The sequence below is a fragment of the Osmerus eperlanus genome, chromosome 24 (genome assembly GCF_963692335.1).
Source record: "Osmerus eperlanus chromosome 24, fOsmEpe2.1, whole genome shotgun sequence".
NCBI classification, from domain to species: domain Eukaryota; kingdom Metazoa; phylum Chordata; class Actinopteri; order Osmeriformes; family Osmeridae; genus Osmerus; species Osmerus eperlanus.
The window spans coordinates 6,983,845-7,006,853 of NC_085041.1; the positions used below are offsets into that span (position 1 = coordinate 6,983,845).

The window sequence follows — 23,009 nt, forward strand, 5'->3', positions numbered from 1 at the left end:
TGCGGGCCTATGCGGCAAACTTGTTTCCATGCTTTTCCCAGTTGGCAGGTGTTGGCTGAACAAGACCATTCTGTAATTTACAATAGACAATAGCGGGACCCGCTACTTTATGAGCTGCCCAGGCCTGCTTTCTGGGGGAAGAGTCCATTCCCACAACACGGGGGTGCGTGCCCGAGGCAGCAGCAGTTCTCCGCGCGGGTAAAACAACATGCTAAACATGATAGCGTCCTGTTTCGGTGGCTACATTTCGAATTTGTGTTGCTAAGGCCTATTTTATTTAAGGAAGAGGAGCTTCGGGGTCGCTCAGGGATGCAAAATTACAATGTGGTCTCCCAGTGGTGTGTGAATAGCAAACTAAAGGAACCAATATCGCAAATAAAAACCACTTTTACAAACCTGCTGTCATCTAACACAAACAAGCTGAGACTAGATAGATTGGTGGACTGTCTCCAGCTACAGTCGACTTGGACTCGCTCTCCACCCTCTGCTCACAACAGTTGGCAAGTGGAGCGGCGGCCATCTTGGGCATTGTCAAGATAGGAGCACCCTGTTGTTTCGAATGAGTGTCGCTGGATACATCCGTGCAGTTTGGCTCCGGCTAAACCTGAACCCAGGCTGCTCTTGGCCTTATGGCAAGTCCTGGGAGTTGCTGGGGGGGGGGGGTTCAAATTCATTAGCACATCTTTATCTCTATGCAAATGGCAGACCCCAGGTTTCTCTATCTACCTCCTGTTCAAACAGGCTCCCTGTGTCCCCCCCCCCCCCCCCCCCTCCCTCAGCTCTCCCGCTCCCATCACCCCAGGGCAGGGGTGGCAGGCCGGGGCTGCCAAACTCCGGCTGTCCAACCCCCCCCCGGCCCCCCCTCCCCCGGACCCGCTTTTGTCTCCCCCCCTTTCTTCTCCCGTCTCCCCCCCCCCGTGGAGACTACAGATTGGGGGCCGTGCGACGACACATGTCTTGGGGGAGGGACAGTGGGGGTGAGGGTGGAGGGAGGGCAGATTTCTCCCCAGTAATACCGGGGCAGAGCACTTGCATGTTGACACGCACGCCTTCCGCGAGCTTCCACGGGCCGACGGCGTCGTGCTCTTCCTCGGCTTCCTCCTGGGCGCGTGCGGAGGAGAGCGCTCTCGCCCCGCCGACGGAGGCCCCTCCCACACATCCTCCCCTCTGTATTCATCGGCGCGTACGACAAGGTCTCGGCGCCTCCGCCGTGCCGAGCATGAAGTCCCCGGGTGTTTGCGCACGCCGCCGCAAGCCTAATCCAGGCTTCGCACGACCCCCCTTTTGTCCGAGCTATCTCCTCGCATCAAACGACAAATAAGACAGGCGTGAGATAACCAGCCCATTTATTCCCTTGTAAACTTTTCCTCCTTTTTTATTCCCTTCCCTGTTCATCCAATTTCCCCCCACTCTGCCGGATAAACCAGCAAGCCTCTCTCTCTCTCTCTGTCGCTCTCTGTCTCTCTCTCTGTCTCTCTCTCTCTCTGTCTCTCTCTCTGTCTCTCTCTCTCTCTGTCTCTCTCTCTGTCTCTCTTTCTCTTTGAGCATGCTCACTGGCACGAAAGCCAAGGTCAAACCACAATGTTGACACGATCCTGAGCTAACGTCGCGGCGACGTCAGGAGTTTTTTTTTTAATCGCGCAGACGGTGGCGAGTGGGGGGACGGTGTCATTATTTGAGACTAATCTCGACAATGGAGAAGAAAGGGAGCCAAAAGCTCTCAATCACCCGCTGCACCTGGAGATCGTCGCTTTTCTAAAAACCAAAAAGAAACGAAAGAGGAAGGAGGGCGTAAAGCGGTTTAGAACTCGAGATAAATCTCCCCTATTACAGATGGGAAAAATATATATTAAAAAAAAATACCAAAAGCACTACTCTGGCCATGCATACGATTAATAAATATGCGTGTAGGCCCCTCCCTCTCGTTGCGGTAATCTCCCAAAGGCAGTAGCTCTCTGATTGCTAGGTTGTCGTTCTCTCCAGGCACCATCACTTTTTAATCAGGATTATCTCCTCTGACACTGAAACTGAAGAGTTAATTCACCTGTCCTCCATGCTTCTTCCCTCACCAATTTCTTTCACTGATATCAAGGAAGACTGGCTCCCGAAAATTCAAAGGTGAGGAGAGACACAGAAGGGAAGGAGGGAGGGAGAGAGATCTGAGGACCTCTTCAGACTCCACCTGCACTAATCATTAAGGGCATCTGTCCATGACTTATTGTGGCATCTGCGAAATTGACCTTGTGGTGTTGTATTTGAGATCATAGTGTTGCACTTGACTCGTAATGCAGATCGTTCCTAGGCATTAACCACTGAAATACCGAGCTCAAAAAATACATATAATAATACCGAACTCGCACGCTGCGCACTTAGTAGTCCTTGATTATATGATGCACTTACTGTTATATAGGCACTATTGGATGAAAGCGGCTGCTATCTAAATGCATGTCAACGTAAGAGGATGGAATTTGAGAAGGGTCGTCCTTCAATGTCTCTGAGTCAGGTAGATATGTATTATGTGTAGACATGCACACACACACACGCACACACACACACACACACACACACACACACACACACACACACACACACACACACACACACACACACACACAGCAACACAAATATTTACCTGACAGGCTTGGGGCTGCTGCCATCAAACAACTTTTTACCCCCAAACAAATGTCTGAAACGAAAGATGAACCGGCCTCCGCTCTCACCCCACACACGTACACACGCGCGCCCTCCCTCAATCCCCCCCCCACAGCTGGCGCGCGCGTCAATTTGTGTATCCCGATCGGAGTGCATGGCCTTTTGGAAGAGGGAGAAGGGAAACAAAACGATACAAGAGAACAAGGCGGGTCTAAAAGGCGCTCCGCCGCGACGGTCGCAATTATCAAATCGCGATTGGGGCTTTAAGACAGGCGGGTAGGGGAGAAGTGGGGGGTTATTAACCCTCGTGCTGCCTTCGGGTCACATGACCCAAAGGTTCATAACGAACCATCGTTGTGTTTACCCAATTTTACCGAATACAAAAACAAATACAAATAATTTTCTTTTAACCTTTGCAATGTGGGGGGTCTGAGACAGCCCAACGGTTAAAAGAAAATGCTTCACTTTGTTTTTGTATGCGGTAAAGTTGTCGCAATACGACGGTGGGTCACAATGACTGATGAGCCAGAATGACCCGAAGATAACACAAGGGTTAATACAAAATGAATGCTTTTGTCGTGTCAGTCTGAAAGGAGGGGGGAACTTAGAATTGGGTTGGAGGAGGAAGAGAGAGGCACAGAACCCCAGGTGGCTTCAGAATACGAACGCAGACAGTATTTCCTTTAGATGGGAAGGGGGGGAGGGGGGGGGGTACTGGGTTGTAACATGCCCAGCTGGTAAGCGGGCCACGTATATTGTCGGCTGGGTCCATGACTGTAAGTTGCCATCACTCATAACCGGGAAGTGACCCCGCATTGGAAGGAAATGAACAATCGTCCTGACAGGCAGGTAGTTACTCCTGTTTAACCCCAGTAGGACTTGACTGATGCAACTTAACAGCCAACCAGCCCTCCCTCCCCTCCCCTCCTTCCCTCTCCCCCCTTCTCGTCCCCTCCCCTCCCCTCGGCCTGGATCCTCTCCCCTCCTCGCTCCTCTCCTTCAGAGGCCCATGTTTTGCCCATGCTCGCGCTGCACACAATTACTCGCCACTTACATCCATCAATTATCTGCCCACTCCGGCTGTACCAGACAACCCCGTCCCTCCTCCTCCTCGATAACAAACCCTCCCCTCACTTGCGTGTCTCCTCCCCCCCTCTCTCTTCCCCCCCCCGAGCCCTCAACCAGCTGAAGACCCCCGCCATCCCTCCCCACCCCCACCCACACCCCCAACCCCGACGCCATCACCAATAACAGATGTCCCTCGATTTCAGGGGGAAATCACAACAAAGGGCCTGCATTCTGAATGGGGCTCTGCTCTACCCATCCTGCCCTGGGCTTTCTGTTCGGACACAAAGAGCCAGAGGATTAACAGCTTTTAGCACATGATGGGAAAAAAAACCCACTTCTCCTTCTCCAACCACACTCCCCAGCCCTCCCCCCCCCCCACACACACACACCTCTCCCCACAACCACTTCTGCCCTTCAGGGCCTTTCAGAACCTGGACGAGCCTCCCCTCGTTTATACAACCGACCACCCTCCCCTCCCCCTCTTGCCCACAAAGGACCCCCTCATATCCCATAATCACCAACCTCCCCCACCCCCCACACTCCTCCTCCAGCTTGGTGGAAATGGACAGGCTGTTGCGACCTAACCTGTGCCTCAACTGTTGCCAGTCCCCTATAGAAACCCCATTTTCCTGGCTGCAGCTCTCTCCCAACCCTGGACCTGTTGGCTTCATCCTTCCCCTTCCGAAGACACCACTCCTTAGGACAAGTTAATGATGTCAACACTACCATGTCACACTGGAACGCTAAAAGCAAAGAAATAATAACCAATTCCTTGTCTCATAACTAGGCCTATTTCTTACGGATAATAAGGCCACAGAGTTGCACAGAGGCAACCTAGTAGCCTACAATATTACTGTCTAGAGGCCTGAGGTAATAAGGGGGCTTGCACATGATGTTTGAGTCGTCCATGATTTCAAAACAGTATCAAGATCTTCCTGAATTCCTCTACATCCACAAGCTGGGAGATATAAAAAAAATTGTCCATAAAGAATTCCAATATGGTCATTTAGTTCAAGATGCACTATCAGAGTAGCACATGCACTATCTAGGACCGTGCGACACACCAATGCCATCTGCCCATTGGTCAAGAGGAAACCCTAACGACAGAGCACTAGACCCTAAGTGGAGAATAAACAGTCTGCTTCTGGGACCGACCCCCATCCACCCCAGGTCGGGACATCGCGACGGGGTGCCTGCAACCTCACGTGGGTTGGAACTCCTGGGTGGGGCTGTCCTACTGACAGACCTGGTTTGTGAGGACTCCCCAGAGGGACGCCGCATCAATCCAGGGCCGGCAGCTGGTAATCACACTTAACAAGCTGGAGAGCGGCCCGCTGGTGGAACCATAAGGGACAGGGGGGAAGTGGAGGAAAACGCGACCCGTCTCGCCAACCCCCAAACAGGGTGTTAATTACGACTCTCCATGAAACACCAGTTTGCATTAACTCCATAACCATAAAGATGGGGGACAAAGCCAGGGCAGGAGGAGGGTTTAGTGTGTGTGTGTGCGTGCGTGTGTGTGGGGATATTAAGAGGGGGGCACAGGCAACAACAAGGGTTTTCCCATGCCTACCCCCATGTGTAAAACCCATTAACAAAACACCATCAAAGCAGATGGAGCGGATTGTCGCTGTAAAACATGGTATCTGGGGGACGGGAGATACTCGGGCGGCGGCGTTGGTTGGCGGCATGGCACGGAGCCGCCAAACAGACTTGGGGGAGTTGACGTCCGACGTGACGACCTGTGTTTGATCGGTCCCCGCGTGGACAGATTTTTTTTTGGGGGGGGTGTGGGGGGGGGGCGGCTTTGAAGCTTTGAGCCCCCAGGCCAAACAGTCCAGGGAAGCCAAGTGTGAGATGGACTTTTACTTGGCAGGAGAGGGATAAGCCTTGCCGAGCTGTGGACACGATTACGGCGCACCTTCTCGGGCCAGATACTCCTACTCTAAACCTGCTTCCATCCCCCTGAAGGTACTCTGCACTTGCTCTGGGGGCCAACCTTTGAGTTCAGGGATCCATTGGGTAAATATCATTTGGCAAACAGGCTGCGTTTAGCTGGATCTGCTCTCCCGACTGTTTCTGTTGTGGGTCTGCGAATTGGTTTGAACTCCGGGCCAGCCAGCAGGTCTGACAAAGCAGTCAACAGTTCCATGGCGGCACTCCCCCCCCCACCCCCCCCCCCCCCCCGGCACCCATCCCCCCCCCCCTCATCACTTCTCCCCTGTGGCAAAGTGGAAGGTGTAGTCGAGCGGGAAAGGGACCACCGAAGGTTCATCCTTGAAGGTGGAGGATGTTATAGTGACGTATAGTATTATTTTTTCAGTTGATGGCCCAATATCAAAGACTTGTACAGACAGCTACAAGCCTGTCCTGTTGTTCTCTGGCCGATTCCCAATAAAAGCGTCTCGTTAACCTCACTCGACGTGCCCACGGCTAACCCAGGTTATCAAAGGAAAAGGGGGGCATCTTACGAGACATAATGCCTCCACTTTCCCAGCCAAACAAATTGCACCCTGCGCCAGCTGAACAGCCCCTGATTTAGCACTCCCAACAAATTAAGAACAATTACAATTAGGGGGCAGAGTAAAGGCACCCTTCACAGTGCACGGACCCTCCCCCTCCCCTCTCCAGTGTCACAGCAGAAACACGGGAACTCGGAAGCGACTGCTATTAACGCCGCTTTGGCGCCATTGAGGCTGCCGCTCAAGAGCAATATGACTAATTGCGAAGCCCTTGATGTAATTATAAAAAAAATTCCTCCCTCCCTCGTTTGGTTTAGGAAATGCAATCAACATAGCGCTGGGTGGTAGGGAAAGGACTTGCTGCAAATCGCTGGAGTGCTTGAAAAATAGTAGGGCAGGTGTGTTTGTGTCTCCTTTTGACTAATGTTTTTGTTGTCTCGTTGTCCTTGCCTAAACCATTTTGTCGTCGCTATGGTTAGATGACGTGGGTTTGGCCAAGGGCAGAAGCCTCCATAAGGACAGGGCACTGCGGCCCAGTGGCACACATCCCTTCACGTTGTCCGTGCGGTCTGTGTGAGCAGATCTGGGTCACGGAATTTCATTTCAATATGGAAAACGCCTGGGCATTTGTGGCACCACAAAGTATAAATACTTCAAGAACTTCAATATGTAGGTCAATTGGTAATGGTTTGCATAAGCTGCCTCTGTGTAAGTCCCTACATAAATATTGGTGGTTATAATATCATTAAAAAACTGTTGGCGATATATGTAGGCCTACAAGTTGTAATGTAATTACCTGCCAGAACTCCAAGTGAGTAAAGAGCAAACACCAGCAGAGAGCAGACGATTTAAAAACTCAATTTCAAGCCCTCTGAGTTAAATGACTGTACTGACAGACAGCCTGTGGCACTCTTAAATCGCCTCTTTTGATCCTTTCTGAAATGTAGAAAAAGCTCACTACTGATAAGTAAAGGGAAATAAGAAAACAGCTCAGAAAGTAATAATTGCTGGGAAATGAATTTTGTAACCCCTGGGAGGACACCTACAAAGACCTCGGCGCAAAAATCATATCTGGGGCACAATTCAATTAACTTTCCTTCAGAGTATGGAAAAAATGCTGGTGGGAAATCAAAATTTTATTCAATAAACAAAGTTTCAAGAAGAAACATCACTGAAAAGCGTCCATTCAATACAGCTGCTTACATGGTTGTCAGGCAGGGTTTCATTGATTTGTGATTTTTCCTGAAGCATGTGACAGATCTACGACATCCACTAGTCACAGTTAGCTGCTTCAGTCTTACAGCCATTGCTTGGAATTGTCCTCAATATTCTTCCTAGCATCTGACGGTGATCAGCTGTGATAAATGGTTCAATTAAACCAACATTAAGGATCTTGGACACAGTCGACGTGAGGCTCACAACATGCTAGGTGTTGTCCAATTACTCTGAAGGACGAGACGTTTTCTCACTCCCGACAATCAACATGTGGCTCTCATCATTATAAATGAGTTTATTTATTCGAATTTACTCAATTTTTGAACACAAGATGAATGGCAAGCCTACGGCAATAGAATGCAAGGCAGGACAAACATTGTTACCAGATTTTTCTAGACTGTTCCAGACTCCAGACATATTTTATTTTATCATTGGAAAATAAAACATGCACTTTCAATATTCTGATTCATGCATATCCGTCATGTTTGCTTATTTGGTCTACATAACAATCAGCTGCTGTCTTATTGGTTTAAAATACCTAATGGCAACAACTAAAGGAAATGAATTGGAAATACATTTACACAATTGTAAAATAACCCTTACTTGTGTAACTTAATCAGCTAAAAAAAAGAGGTTTTCACAAATACACAGCACAAACCGAAGCATTCAGCAAAGACTTCGGAGAACTGAACTGTGCCTGCACTTTTCCACACAGCATGCTTAGGCTTATGAAAAGTTACCGTCTCCTCTACGCTTAACGAATCTGATGGAGCGAAGTAGCCTACCAATGAATAAACGAATAATGATGTGATGGCTCTGATTGACTAATTTCGAATGGGTTGGACGCACTGATCTCCCTTGTAGTTCGTCGAATATCTCACCCACACCAACCAGTAGTCTAATTCTCTTCGAACAACTCTAGAGTCAAAGTACACTTCAGTGCAGCCTATACAACCAGAGCTCACAAGTCAATGTTTGGGTAGGCTACATAAACCCAACCAACCATTTAAATAGGCTACTCTGAACACTCTTTTCTAAGCGACTGTAGAAAAGACTATTCATTGGAATTTAGGCCAGGTAATGGGTAACTGCATTATAAAGCATAGCCTAAAGGCAACTTCGTAGGTTTGTCTAGGCTACTGCCAGAAAAAAAGTAACCGATCTGCACAATTAAACAAAGGAACCGATCGAGTGGTCTTAACGACTGTACGTTGGGGAAGTTGCAGTATTCTAATAACCTTGGTCTTTTTTACATTTTAAAATCATGATAAAAAGCCCCCATTTTCAATAGTTTGTGTTGCGTGGACAAAGGCTACCGAAGAATAAGCTAAAAGTAACGGTGCCGAGACTGACAAGAAAGCAATATAGCCAAGCATAATTAACTTAGTTTAGGCAATTTGCTTTTCAAAACTCTCTGTAAATGCTAGTCAATATATTTCTTGTTATTTGAAACTAGAAAAGACAAATAAAAGAACTTACTTGGCGAAAGAAGGATATGTTCAAAAACCGCCCCCTTCGACTTGTTAGTTTATGGGGGGCAGATGCGGGGCACTCGTTATAATTTCGTTTCCTCTTCCAGAGCCGTTATTTTGCATCCCACGAGAGTGTAAAACGTATAAAAAAATATTCCAATCTGTACAAGGGCACCGCGCAGACGCGCTTATGTATAGAGCGCACCAACACTAGGCTACTGCATGTTCGTGTGAGGTTGTATTCCGTTTTTATGAATTCGCACGTAGAAGATCGCCACAATAGAACAAAAGTATCCAAGTAAGCCGTGCGACGATTTCCAAATGTGTCTATTTGTCACTGTGGTTATCTCCACGTCCCAGGGTTTCGAGTCTTTTCTTCCTAAATCCACCTCATTCGACTGGGGGTAGGGAGACGGGTGTAGAGTGCCCCCCCCCCCCCTTCCTGCCCGAAAAAAACGGAGACTGCCTCTCGGCGCTCACGTGACCATCCACTTGTGAATGACACTACAGAGTAGAAACAGATGAGGATTTGGGGTCGAACGTTATTTGAAACGCTTGCTCGACCCCATGCAGAGTAGGCCTAAGTGATGGAGTCGGACAGGGAAAGCAAATCATGCTTAGTTTGAAGCCAATGAGAAATGTTGAATTAATTATATTTCTTTATCTTCATTCGGGTCGTTTGATCTGATGCCATGTCAGTATCCCAAAAATCCTCAAGTTACCATAAGTAAACGTTAGCAGGTAAAACAGCAGAGTGCAGACTTAGGCTACAACTTGTAGCCTGCAAGTAGACTTAATATAACATTCATAAACAGTCAATTGTTTCTTGTCTATACAACCTGGAAATTTGATTGGCTGCACACTGTAAATATAATGACACTGTAGATATTATACAGTAGGCTACCAAACGTGTGTAGACAACACTGAGTGACTGTGTTTAAAAATAAACTTTTATAACTAACTGTAATATACTTGCGATGGACCAAATCCAATTTTATCTCTTTGTTTGTTCCAAATTTTAGAGCAGCAAAGGCATAAAACACTTTATAACCAGTTACCCAATTTGAGGGGGAATATGTGAGGTGAACTTTTCACAAGGCTCAAACCCTAATGGATAGGGGCAAGCCATTTAAAGACCCATCTCTTGAGTGTGCTTCTCTCCTGATACACGGCAAGCAACAACGGCAAGCCTTTCAGCACCTCCGTCCAAACCCAGTGTGACAGGTAACACAACAAGAAAAGGTATTGGACCAAATCGATTTAAATCGAAAAATAAAACAGTATTATTGAATGTTGATTCCCCTTCACCCCCATGCCTTTTATTCACAGTTGCCTAATTTAATCAGAGCAATACATCTTCGACTGCACACATCGCTTCTCCCCTAGTGACTTGGGGCTTAACGTGGTCAATTTCACATGGGTGAGGAAACGGAGCTCAATGGCCAGGGTTAGTGTGTGTGTGTGTGTGTGTGTGTGTGTGGGGGGGGGGGGAGAAGAGCACTTACTGCTTGACATGTGCAATCTATAACGGAATAATGAGACTGCTCAACAATTGGTGCTCGCGTCTCCTCGAACTCACACGGCCCCCTCTCTGCTGTCTCAGACGGTGTTTTTTTGCAGAAGCCACGCAAGGGCATGCGACGCATGCTACTGGATCTGTTTCAAAAAGCAGAAGTTATTTGGTGGCGGGCAAGTCGCTTAGCCGTTTGGTTCTCCTTTATAAATCATCCAGGAACAGCAAGACCGTAAGATAGCCATGACTCTGGTTTTGAACCAACATGTACATGACGGGCATACATGATAGATACATACATGTATATTATTTGGAAGGATGTTTCTTGGTGATAGCATAGTGGTGACCCCTTCTTCAAGGCCAGGCAAGCCAAGAAAAAAATGCGGGCAAAAAGTTGGATTCTCCTCACATTTCATTTTGTGTCTGACAATAAAATGTAGGGCAAATGAAAGATGCCCTCAACTTCCACCTCTGCCCCTGTTCATCTTTGTCACCCTGGGGGAAACTGCACAATCATCTTTAATAGTCGCAGGCCATCGCTCATTCTCCGTCCCTGGAGGGGACAGCCACTTACTACCAAGCTCTAAACGGAGGACATCTTTTCTCCCTGGAAAATAAAATTAAAAACACACACATGACAGGGCAGCCCTTGAGAGGCACCTTTCACAAGTTTAGTTACTCTAGGTCTCCTAGCCCTCCTCGCTATTTACTCATCCTGTGACAGAGTGTTTGTCAGGTATGGTTGGATTGAAGAAGGGGAGGGCGACGGGGTGGGGGGAGAAGATACGGTTGCTTGGTTTTATGTCAGGCAACAGGGAGAGAAAAATCCCAGTCAGACTTTCCCCTAGGGAATCCCCCCAGCTCAACACTTAGCACTCAAATATATTCTCTCTTCTGACAGAAACTTGAGGCTTTCATCTGGTGGACACGCAGCTCCAGTAGGCTGTCGTCTGTCTCCCGGTTACACTGCTTTGTGGGAGTGGGGGGTGTTCTGTTCTGGGCTGGAGCTGGGGCCTGGGTTTGGGTTTGGTTTATAGTGGTGGTGGTTGGTTTTCACAGCCAGAGCGCCAGCAACAGGAAGAAGCGCAGACTGACAGCTATTAGAGCGGACCGATGCTCTCTTATCTCCCCAGCGATAGAGATCTACAAAGGGGGCTCGGCGGAGATTATGAATTCATTACCTTGATACACAAGCGCAATGAGGAATGGCGGGATGAAGGGAACTACGGATGGAGGAGTGGAGGGATGGCGTGGGGGCACATGGGAGGGGTGTTTCTTTTTTTCAAATCCTTTTTTTGATGTTGACTTCTGTCTCCCGTTGTTGTGCCCGAGGGAAGGGATATTGTGATAGCCTTCGTACACAACAACTCAACTCTAACCCATGGCCTTTTGTAGTGTTTGGACCGATCATTGATGGGATTTTTTTTTGTACTGCCAGTATTTCATCCTCCTAATTCACACATGCATACTGTCCTTCTAGGTATGGTCCTCACAGGACCCTCTCTCCATTGACTCCGCCTCTGGTCGAGGGGTGTGGCCTGACATACAGGAAGCAGTGCTCTCGAGGGATTATTGTAATTGGTGGATAATGATCGACTGACACGTTGCAAGATAGCCTACAGGAAGCCATTAACATTGTGCAGTTCCGTAACCGATTTCCCTCACTCCCCTCTCTCATTCCCTCAGTGACTCATTCTCGGGCGCCCCCTGCTCCCTGTCCATTTTCTCCACCGACCATCGCGGCATTCGTACGCACGCCGCCGAACGCAACGGAAGTCGTCCAAGTAACCAGGACTGAGGGGGGAAAGAGACACAGAGAAAGAGAGAGACTGTGTGTGTGTGCGTCCGACAGAGCGAGCGAAAGGGAGGGAGAGAGAGAGAGAGAGAGAGAGAGACGGAGGAAAAGATAACGTGCGAGAGAGCGAGAGAGAGGGAGTCGTCTGCTGTTCCCACACACCTCAGTGAGAGCGAGAGTGATGAGTGAAGCCGGGGACATGTTCTCTCTCTAGGCCGTTGGCTCTCTGGAAGACTGACTTGACTGGCTGGCTGGGTGGTTCGCTGCGTCTTCCTTATATGGTGGGGGGACAGTGCAAGAGGGTGCAGCAGTGGTGTGTTTACACAGGGGAGGGGTCGGGAGGTCAAAGTACCGCCACGGTGCAGAGCAAATACAGCTCTGCCACTGACAGAGAGACATTTCGGGGGCATTCTCCCCTCACCCCTACGAACAGTAGAGGCGTACGTGTATGTGAGCGTGCGAGCGATTGTTTGGTTTGAACACAAACACTCAACGACTCCTTCACTCGCACACTTCACTGAAGTAGACGCCCTACGACAAAAATGATTATCCACCTACACACACACACACACGCCATAACACATTCACAGCGGACAGTTGATGAGAGTCAATGGAAAGAGAAGCTAAATTTAACCCATCCATGCCTGTAGGCCGGACTGCCGGCCTGTCTGTCGACATGGCTTCTCTGGGTGATGTTTATGCTGTGCCCAGCACAGGAGAGAAAGGATTTGCCCACACAGCACTGTGCTCTCAACCAGGTTCTAAGTGAGGCTGGCAAGCCCGGGCCGGAACATTCTCTCTGGCCTGCTCAGGATTAGGCAAGGCCCTCAGGCCATGCAGCACTGGGCGTATTAATAGAGGCAAGATAGCATCTCCAAACCAACCTTTTAATACCCCACATCGATGTTTTGTCAGTCACCTCCCTCGAAATGGAGGGGTGGGCTTATGACTTACGAAACAACTTCTGTGACAAAAGCCATTTTTTGGGGGGTTGTTGGTTTCAGGGGCTGTGAAATTACTGGTTGTGGTGTTTTAATTTGACTCGTTATCAAAGTCGACGCTTGACTGGAACTATATAACCATTAAGAATGAATCCTTGGCAGGGTTCCAAACTTGGAATACAAGACTTACAAGCCAGAAAATGCAAAACAAAACAAATTTGAGTCATACACCCCAAAGACCCGAACATAATTGATGCAAAAAAAAGAACTTCAGAACGCGACATATTGCTTACCCAACTTCCATGACCGATACATACCCAAAAAAAAACGCCTTTGATTCTAAAATACCATGAAATCATATACGCCGGTGTAATCAAATTCATTACCTCAAGACTTGAGCTTCATTTACATTTCTTTAAATACAGCCGTAAATAATTGGAGCGTTTATAATTGAATAATGCTAATTCATCGCAGCTCTTTTTATGATGTGTATTACTGGGAAAGGGTACCGTGAGCTAGCGCAGCAAAGTGCATGGCCCACAGCACATAGGGCAGCACTTGCAGGCACATTAACTAGCCCTGTCAGGCACCACAGGCCATGCTAGTGCCTAACTCACTAAAATGCCTCCAACGCTAGCTGTAAAGATTTATAAAGCTTTGCTTAATTGCCTCGCTAACACGGTCGAGACCTTATAACTAAGGCTTGCTCCATCCCGAGTAAAGCCAACCTAGCTGTAGCGAGGCCAGATCCTTGCTCGTCCAGGTGTTCCATCTCCTGAGGGAATTATCCAGTCAAGCCTTTTTTCACCCCTAAAGTACCACACACACACACACACACAAACACACACGCGAGGGAAAGGCTACAAAAAGCCAAAAACTAGTACACAAAGTACACACCAGCTAACAGTGACAAAATAGCTGGATAAAGCTTCCAAAAAAGAGTCCTTCGTTACACGCATGCAATTAAAACAGCCAAATAGACACCGATGGTGTGACAGGCCCCCTCTGCTTCCTGTCTCTGCTCGGTGCAATCCTGCTGTAGGGGGTCCAGATGTGCCAGACCTCAATTCTCCACTTTCACAGTCAACTGAAGCAGGTCATTGAGTGCCCATAGTGTCATCTCCCTCAATATGCTGAGAGCTGTTTGCTTAATATCCGTCGAGCTGCGGCGCCCTTAAGGCTGCGCCGAAGAGCAGTCTGTTGCTTGGCGTACGGGAGGCCGTGCGTGCTCACGGTCCCGCCGCCGCTCTCCCCCACCTGTCAGCAGGATTGCACGTCTTCTCGGAAACGCCTCGTAAAAGAACCGTTTGTTGAACCGTTTGTTGTGTGCGTGCGTGCGGTCGGTGTTGCAACAAAATGGAAGTATCCGTCTCAATAGACAACTCAAAACAGATGAAGTATCGACTGGGTGGAGAGAGTTTTTACCCTTCTCTAACCTTAACAATATCCAAACTTGGAATTGTGGGAGTGTAAGATTGAATGCAGATGAGGTAAACAGGCTTCAGTTTTAACCTGATCTGACAAGTAGATGATGATGGCTTTCTTTCAACTGGCGTCAGCTGTCAATATTGATTGATGGACCTGGCCAACAGAAGACAAACAGACCAGAGTGTTGCCAGATCTTATCACAGCCTGGCGAGGAAATCAATGGGACCTAGTCGAGGTTGTGCTTTTAGCTCGGTGTTTCTCAACCCTGCTCCTTGGGACCCCACTGTCCTGCATGTTCTAGATGTTTCCCTGCTCCAACACACCTGATTCGAATTCATGGTCGTTGTCAGGCTTCTGCTGAGATTGAGAACAGCCCATTCATTCGAATCAGGTGCGTTGGAGCAGGGAAACATCTAGAACATGCAGGACAGTGGGTCCCGAGGACCTACTAATGTAATACAATGAAAACCTGTGTGAAACATGTAACCGAATATTTTATTGTACGGAAGCATGCAAATGTAGATACTGTATATGTACTGTAGCTGTATAACTACATAAACGGGGCGTGTTGTGCTTGAGGTAGCTATTGTTGTAGCTTTAACGCTTCCACCTTGTTATACCAGTGGAGTAGCATTTAGCGAAAATTATTATATTTCAAATTATTTATATTTTCTATATGGGCTAGAGCATTCAAGAACAACACTAACGATCTATCTCCAGTCGTAATGGTGAAGAAACCCCATGCAAAGTTTAGTGACCACTTACTGCTCTGTTGTTTTTTCAAAATCCCTTTAGCGTCATATCTTCAGTTGTCTCCGGCGCTTAGTCTTCCTCTTTCTGCTCGGGCGTACCTTCGGCCGGAGAGGGGGAAGAAATGAAAGAGAAACGTGAACGAAAGGGACTGCGAGATGAACCGCTCTCCTTGAGTGGAGGACCCAACGCCGAGATGATGGTCTCCCCCGCTCTCTCCTCACGCTCGCACGCTCTCTCCTTCTCTCGCTATCTCTCTCTCTCTCTCTCTCTTTCTTTCTTTCTTTCTTTCTTTCGCTCTGCCCTTCGTGACCACAGCACCGAGTCTCGGGGCTAGTAGGAGGCCTGCTGATTGCGGGAGAACGTTGGATCTCGAATCTGCATTAAATCCCACTTGGCTTTTTTGATCATTTTCTCCTTCACATCTATAATGAGCCTGGCTTGAGACTTTCTGGAGGCATGTGTGTGTGTTTGTGGGAGAGAGAGAGAAAGAGAGAGAGAGAAGAGAGAAGAGAGAGAGCGAGCACATGCATGTTTCTGCACTCAATATTCAGTCTCGGTTACTCTGGAGCCATAGGTGGCAAGTTTGGCTGTTTGACCCATGGGAGGGGTAGAGGTGAGGGGGGCTCTCTCAACCAAAGGTCAAACAATCTCATCATAACCAGATCTCTGGATCTCTAGATATTGTGATGAAAAACATAATTACGAAGGACGACTCTCAACCCGAACACCTCAACCATTCCCCCCCCCCCCCCCCTCCAGGAGAGCCCTTTCAACGTGTTGTGTTTCCTGTTGCATTGCCCGCATCAGAGTGCAGAATGTAGTTTCACCCCCTATCTCACTATCTGTCTTTAAACTCCTTTAAACTCCTACAATTTCAGCTCTCTCCCAGCCTCATACTTCTCCTCATCATCCTCTCCTCCCTCTGTTCCCTGATCTCTGCGCCTAGCCCCTGGGAAGGCCCCGAGCTTCCTCTGGGGGCGTCGTTACCCCGACAACCAGACAGCAGGCTCAGGATGATTCCTCATCCTGACAGGGCGTTTGAATCCCAGCCCTGGCCAATCAGAGCAGCTAAAAGGGGCTGTGTCGAGTCCCAAGTGGAGCTTCTGCAGGGCGGGGGTGCACACAGAGACGGATGGTGTGTGTGTGTGCGCGCGAGTGTTTTCCTGTGTGTGTGATAGAGAGAGCGTGTGTGCGGGTCAAAGTGTATACGTGTTTTCTGTACTTTCGAGTTTATTTAGGACTGTGTGTGTGTGTGTGTGTGTGTCGACAGGGGGGTGAAGGTTGTGGACTACAGCGCCCCCTCCCATCCCATCCCCTCCGCCCCCCTCACGACACACACACCCTTCCCCCTTTGTAGACAATCCGCTGTCAAGATGGGCACGCAGGGAATTTGTTTAATGTACAGCATTTATTCTCTGCACACACGCTGTTGCACTACCGCTCCCCCCGTCGCCATGAGACACTCCCTTGGCGGGAAGCTTCACCATTAATCAGCCTGAAGATAGCATAGCATGGGCTAGTTAGCATGCAGGCTAACAGGCTAGCAGGCTGAGTGACTCCATGGAAAGCTAACCTGAAACGGCTACCTGGCAGCTTTGAGGCTGGCCGTGTCAAAATGGGGCATTCAGAAGTGCTAGCTGTCATTGGGGTGGCGATGGGTAAACATGTTTTCGTACGAAAGGAGGGCGAGGCCACCGTTCCACTCATGTGGAAAGCAGCTCCGGTTTGTTTTCTCATGACCCTGCAACATATTGGCATGAAGTTTAGTCACCGCTGAGCCAGATGGCCAAGCATCATGGTGCATTGTAAATCGGGAGGTGGTGGAAAAAGGATGAAAACAGTGAAAAAGTCTCTTTCCTTTCAACATATTTTTTTTCCACCTTGTAATGTGATGGCCCTTGGTCAAAAGGAAATTATGTTTAGCACAAACACGAACATGGGATAATACGGCGACAAACTCAAATATCTACAAATGTCAACAGGAGTTGTGATTGTTAAACAACAATCCCTTTAACAAACAGCTTAGGAAATAAGACGTCTGAAAATGCCACTGTCTCTTTGTGTTTGACATTCCAGTATACATCATCTTTCTATTTATTTACAGATAAAAAAAGGAATACAAAATCTCGTCAAAGTGGCTTGCTAACGAGAGAGAGAGAGAGAGAAAGAGAAAAAGCTCACCTAAGCTCCTCTAATATATTTGACAGATAGTGGATCTCTGCTTTTGGCAGTCATCAATTGTCTGCCCGAGGGGAAGGTCAGTAACTCATCCCCCCTCTCTCCTCTCCTCACCGCCATTTTTCTCTCCACAAGTTACAATGAAACGCACACATGAATCCATTATACAAGGTAGACACATTCACAGACAAATATAGTTACACACTGCTTTATTTTCACAGCCTTAGTAGCAGAGATACTGTGAACGAGTCAGATCTGCGAGATAATGAGGCAATGCTTGAATCTCTGGTGCACTGTAGTATGTAAGTATAGTTTTCGTTTAGTTTGCATACAGAAGTATTGTAAACAAAACATTCTATCTAAATGTCATGGAAATGTAATGTCTGAATGTGCCCATCTTTCTCAGAAAGCAGTCCAATGACATTCAGAGAACATTTGGGATTCGGCCAAGGCCTTTTGACTGAATGAAAAGCTATGTTTCAGACGAGAATTAATTAAGTCTGGGGTTTTTTTTGTCAGTGAAGTTCAGGCCTTGAAAAACGAAAGACAGCTGATCTGCTGCAAAAGGCAAATATATTCCAAATGAATGCAACTGGAAATTTGAACTAATGTCACAGAAGAAACGAAGAAATTAACTGGAATTGCGGGAGCTTTGCATATATGATGCAATGTTGTGTCAGCCGAAAATAGAATGGGAAATTCTACTGTCCACACCTGATGAGCATTAACAGTAACGCACGTTACATGTCTTTGCGTGTTTGGATGCAATGTTCTCTCATGTTCTCTCAGGCCTATTTCTCCTCGAAGACAGTGCCCTACTTCTACCTACCCAAGTAGGGAAAAAAATAAATACCATTCGAAACCATCAGATTAAAAACAGGAGTCAATCCCAGGTTCAATCCCAGAGCCTTTGTCATCCCTACCCTCCTCTCGGTGTGCGGCTCCCCAGACAAGCCGCTGCAGCAGTGGCTGAGTCTCTGACTCAAGTATCATTAAGGTGGCCTGTTTTGCCCAGATAAGTGCGACAGCGCCCATTATATTAGCTGGCTCTCAGCGAAGCCGAATTATAATTACCGCTGGGTTCTCTCTGGCAGTGTTGTCACCCCCCACCATCCCTCCCTCCCTCCTGTCTCTCCTGCATGTCTCTCCTGGTTTAGGTTGGAGCCGCTAGCCTTGGAGTGGGTGGAGCTGGAGTGTGTGTGGGGGATATGGTGGTGGGGGGGTGGGGGGTGGGGGTGGGGGTGATATTCAATTAGTACACCTGCCCCCACTAAAGATCCAGCACTCACTCGCTAAATCACGAAATCTGACACCGTTGATGTCGATATTAATATTAATATTGCAATTAATAACGTTATTGTAAGAGCTTGTGTTAAGGCTGATGATGCATCCTGAATGATCAAATAGGCCTTCCTTCTACCGCACCTCCTGGGCCACCCAACACACACACACACACACCCAATGCTAGGGTGGTTAGTGTGCTAGCCCAGAGAGTAAATCTCTGGTGCCCTTCAGTGGGGCGATGGTGACATTGGATTGGAATACACCCTTTAGTCACAGATGCGTCCTGGCTATAGGGAACTGGACACTGGATTAATTACTATAAATCATCTCAAACAACGACTGCTCCGACTGTTCTGTCCCGCTCTCAGACGTTCTCACATTTTATAAGCCCTACGGCCAGTTGCAACTCGTCTGCTTCTACTGTACAGACGACAGCCCATATTTCTCTGAGGAAAGCTAAGATATCACTATCACATCTTTATGTTATGCTGTAAATCTCCAGATTAGTTGTTTGGGAAAAGAGATGGCACTCATCAAATTGGAGAGAGGGGGACGGAAAAATACGATTGTAAACTTGGTCAACGGCGACAATTGGAACATAAGTCATTGGTATATTATAGTTGAAGACGGTCTCTGTCATATAAATGTCCACCCCAGCTCTGGTGAAAGAAAAAGAATGTAATTTTGCTGGACAATGTATCCCCCCAGATGTGAAAGCATTTTATGGTTTAGTGAAAGAAAAGTCCATGATTTGCTATTTACAACAGAACATTTAACACGCAAAACCATGAATTCAATCTTGGGGATTTGGGGATACTTCGGTCATATTCTAAGATGAACCTTTCAGTTGGCCTACACAATGAAACAGACCTCCACTAATATGAAGTTGAGATTATTTAGAAAGGAATTGCAAATGTTAATATTTTGGGGGGAAATCCACTGGGTCGGAGACATGTTGAATTTTTTTTATCTCCTCACACGCAACGGCTTGTAAATAATTAAATGAATGAATAAATAAGCGTAGAAATATAATCGGTGCTTATGCTCATCGGGGGGTAGATGGGGTAGAGGGTGGATTTGCCGCATGCCGATTGGCAGGGGTGGGGGTGGGGGGGGGTGGGACATGGGTGGCGAAGGGGAGGGGCTGGAGCCTGAGTTGGAGTCATTTCGTTTATTATTATTATTATCTACTGGTGTAGGGATTTGTGGCATGGAATTCCGGACTGACTTTGACCTCCCCAGCCCTGGACCAGGGGTTCGTAAAGCCTGGATCATCCCCTCTAATCCGCTCTCATTAAGGATGAGCTGCATGATAGCGCCCCACCACCCTCCACTGGCCTCCCCACTGTGGATAAGTGGCAGCTTTGATGGCAAATTTAATAAATTACTGCTGATCATTGCGTGTGTGCCACTGCTTGGTAAATAAAGTCCCCCCCATGCACAAAAAACCTTGACAATAGCAGCGCCTTGATGTGGGACATTAGGTTGATCAAGAAAGTTTAAGCTCTGCACTTGGAAGTTAAGGAACGATACTGTACTGTACTGTTTTCAGAGATGAAGAAGATGAGTTGAGCTGGGTTCCTCTCTGTGTCAAGGTATGATGATAGTACCCAGGTGTTATGGTAAAAGTGACCTTTAATTGCCAAGTAAGTGTACACAAAGTAAATTCCTTGTTTGTGTACACTTACTTGGCGATTAAAATGTATTCGGGTTCGGATTCTGATGATGATAGTACCTAGGTTTTATGGTAAAAGTGACCTTTTTCTTGCTAAATGTACGTGGATTTGAATCCCAAATCGTAGTAGTAGAAGCAAATACCGTCTAGCAGGTCTTAGAACATAAATACAATGTACACAATGGGAAAACTTTCAGAGACAAGGTCGCTGGCTACTTACTAACATCAAACATATCCCCTGTGGTGAACAAAAACAATGCACCGGTACCTTTCCCTCAACTTCCTGTCTCTAAAATAACGTCCTCTCCGCGGGGTTCTTCTTAAATAAATTACAGCTATGCTATCCTCCAAAGATGTGATCTCCGTTCTTGAGCAAATTAAAAATTTAGGCCCATTTACCAAGGTGCCCAGCGTAACCTGAAACAATGTGGTGGAGAGGCGCAATATTTAATCAGCGCTGTGTCACATCATCCCTTTGAGTAATGGCGCTGGTCGCCCTGTGCCTGGCGAGTATTCTGCCCAGGGGGAAGATGCAAGAGTTTCCTCCAGGTGTAATTGATCTATGAGCCCGTTTTATTTTTAAACCCCATTCCGACGCCTCCACTTCTTGAAATGCAAGTCGCGTTTTTTCCATAAAGTTTCACCACGGGGCCCGTCATTTAGATGGAGATGAGTTAGGTCCTCGGTTAATTGTACTCGTTTCTTGTTGTGCCTGGAAGACATGATGGATTTAAATATCTCTCCTGAGAGAAGAGTGATCAGTGTTTTAAATGCTCGACTTCACTGGGAGGCTGGTGTTAAGAGACGGAGGACTGATTTGTAAAAATGGAGGCGATAGGTCAATAAAAAGCTGAGGATGTTTAGTTTGGGTAGAAGCTGGAATACGAAACAAACACTCTTTTCATTGTTTAACGCTCCTCTGAACAACAAATCGGGTGTTGCTTCAGCTAAAGCATACATACAAACTGACCCTCAATTTTTCACAGAATAATTTGTTCTTAAAAACCAAATGATGCAATGTCAGGCAGTCAGAAGCGGCAAGTTACCTACGATGTATAACACCTGCTTATTAACATTCAATAAAGCTTTAATTAGTGTACAAAATTGTCTCTGAAGTTTGCTCACACTCCATCAATGCAGTCTATTTACTGGTTTTTCATGGGATGAAAAAAAGTTAATTAGGTAGGAACTCATTACAAAAACATAATCCGAAAGAACAGACACAGTGTGGAGTAAATGTCTTCCGTTCATTAAACAGCCCGCTAAATAAATGAGATCAGGAGGATGCGGTTTAATAGACTCAACCTCACAATGAACCCGAGAAGGAGTGTATTGTCGTTTGACCTTCATTAACTGTGTCTATTCATCCCTTGCACTCCAGCGATAAATCAGGAAATGCATTCTATTGTTGCTTTGGCGAACAAGAAATAATGTTTCCCCAACCTACATTTTATTAGCTGTGGTCTTTGCCTTTTAACGGTGACCACATTCTGGAGGAAAAGGCTCGTCTAGAATCAATTAGGGTTGGGGAGCGAAGAGAGGAAAAAAAAAAAAAACGCTGTTAGCGGATATTTTTTTTTCTTTTCGGCATTCAACTCCCACAATGCACCTCCCAGGTGTGGCTGTGTGAGGTCACACCCCTCTCTCCTTACATCAGTTGGAGAGATAATGAGGGGGGGGCTAGCTGGGGTTGTGAAAGCAGTCCTCTGGTGTTTTCAGATTTCCTGAGGGGATGTGTTTTGCTTCATTGTTTTCGCTGCGGAGGCATAGCTGGATTAACCGAATCAGAAGCTTAATCAGACTTGAAACACCAGAGGCAGTGCCGGTGGCCTCATCATCCGGATCCAACAGGCATGGGAGGGTGGGTGTGTGGGTGTGTTGGGAGGGTTGGCAAGGAGATGCAGTTCCCACACCCTTTTGGAGTTTTTTTTTCCAGAGGGCTGGGAGGCAAGGGGATTTAGACGCTCCCAGTTGGCCCCAAGAGCTTTCAAGCGAGATTTCTACCAGCAAACGTCTCACTGTTGTTCAGATGAGCTCTTCAGAGGTTATCGCCGGTGCTTTCCGTGTGCCCACGTCGTGCCCGAGCTCCTTCGTGAGGTGGAGGGATCGGGTGTCGGTAGGTTACAAAATGTCGACCTGAACGAGGACATCTTGTACTGCATTGTTTGGCAGTCACTATCTAAAATATTTGGGCGACCTCACACAACACATTTGATCCATCCTCCCATTCACGTAGAGTACATAATTAAGTCCTAAATTCTTAGTCCTAAAGCAAGTCCAGCCCATGTTTCCCCAAACAAAAATCCCCACACACGAGCCACCTAAATCCTAAAATACACTCTCTCAGCAAGCCAGAACTTTACGTACTGTGCCCAACCCTGGCTTGGCCCAGCCTTAGTCTCTGTGACACCCTGCCTGCTTCTTGCCCCCACCAGCATTCTCGACAGCAAATCTCCGAGCCCTCGCTGCGCTCTGGCATCAGGGCATCAGCCCCCATTAAGGGCAATCCGGCTTCTCCTTGGGGACTTAGAGAAGCGATGAGCCGATTGCCCCCAAACCGGAGGAAATTAGCT

At 47.5% G+C, this 23,009-nt stretch overlaps 1 protein-coding gene across 1 annotated transcript in view; it reads right to left on the reverse strand.

Annotated features, from left to right (window-relative positions):
* Window positions 1-9,285, reverse strand: part of ptprsa (protein tyrosine phosphatase receptor type Sa) — an 89,384-nt gene extending 80,099 nt beyond the window's left edge. The window contains exon 1 of the mRNA XM_062450624.1: window positions 8,877-9,285. The gene's annotated coding sequence lies outside the window, so the exon portion shown is untranslated. The remainder of the gene's footprint in view (window positions 1-8,876) is intronic.
* Window positions 9,286-23,009: the final 13,724 nt, after the last annotated feature.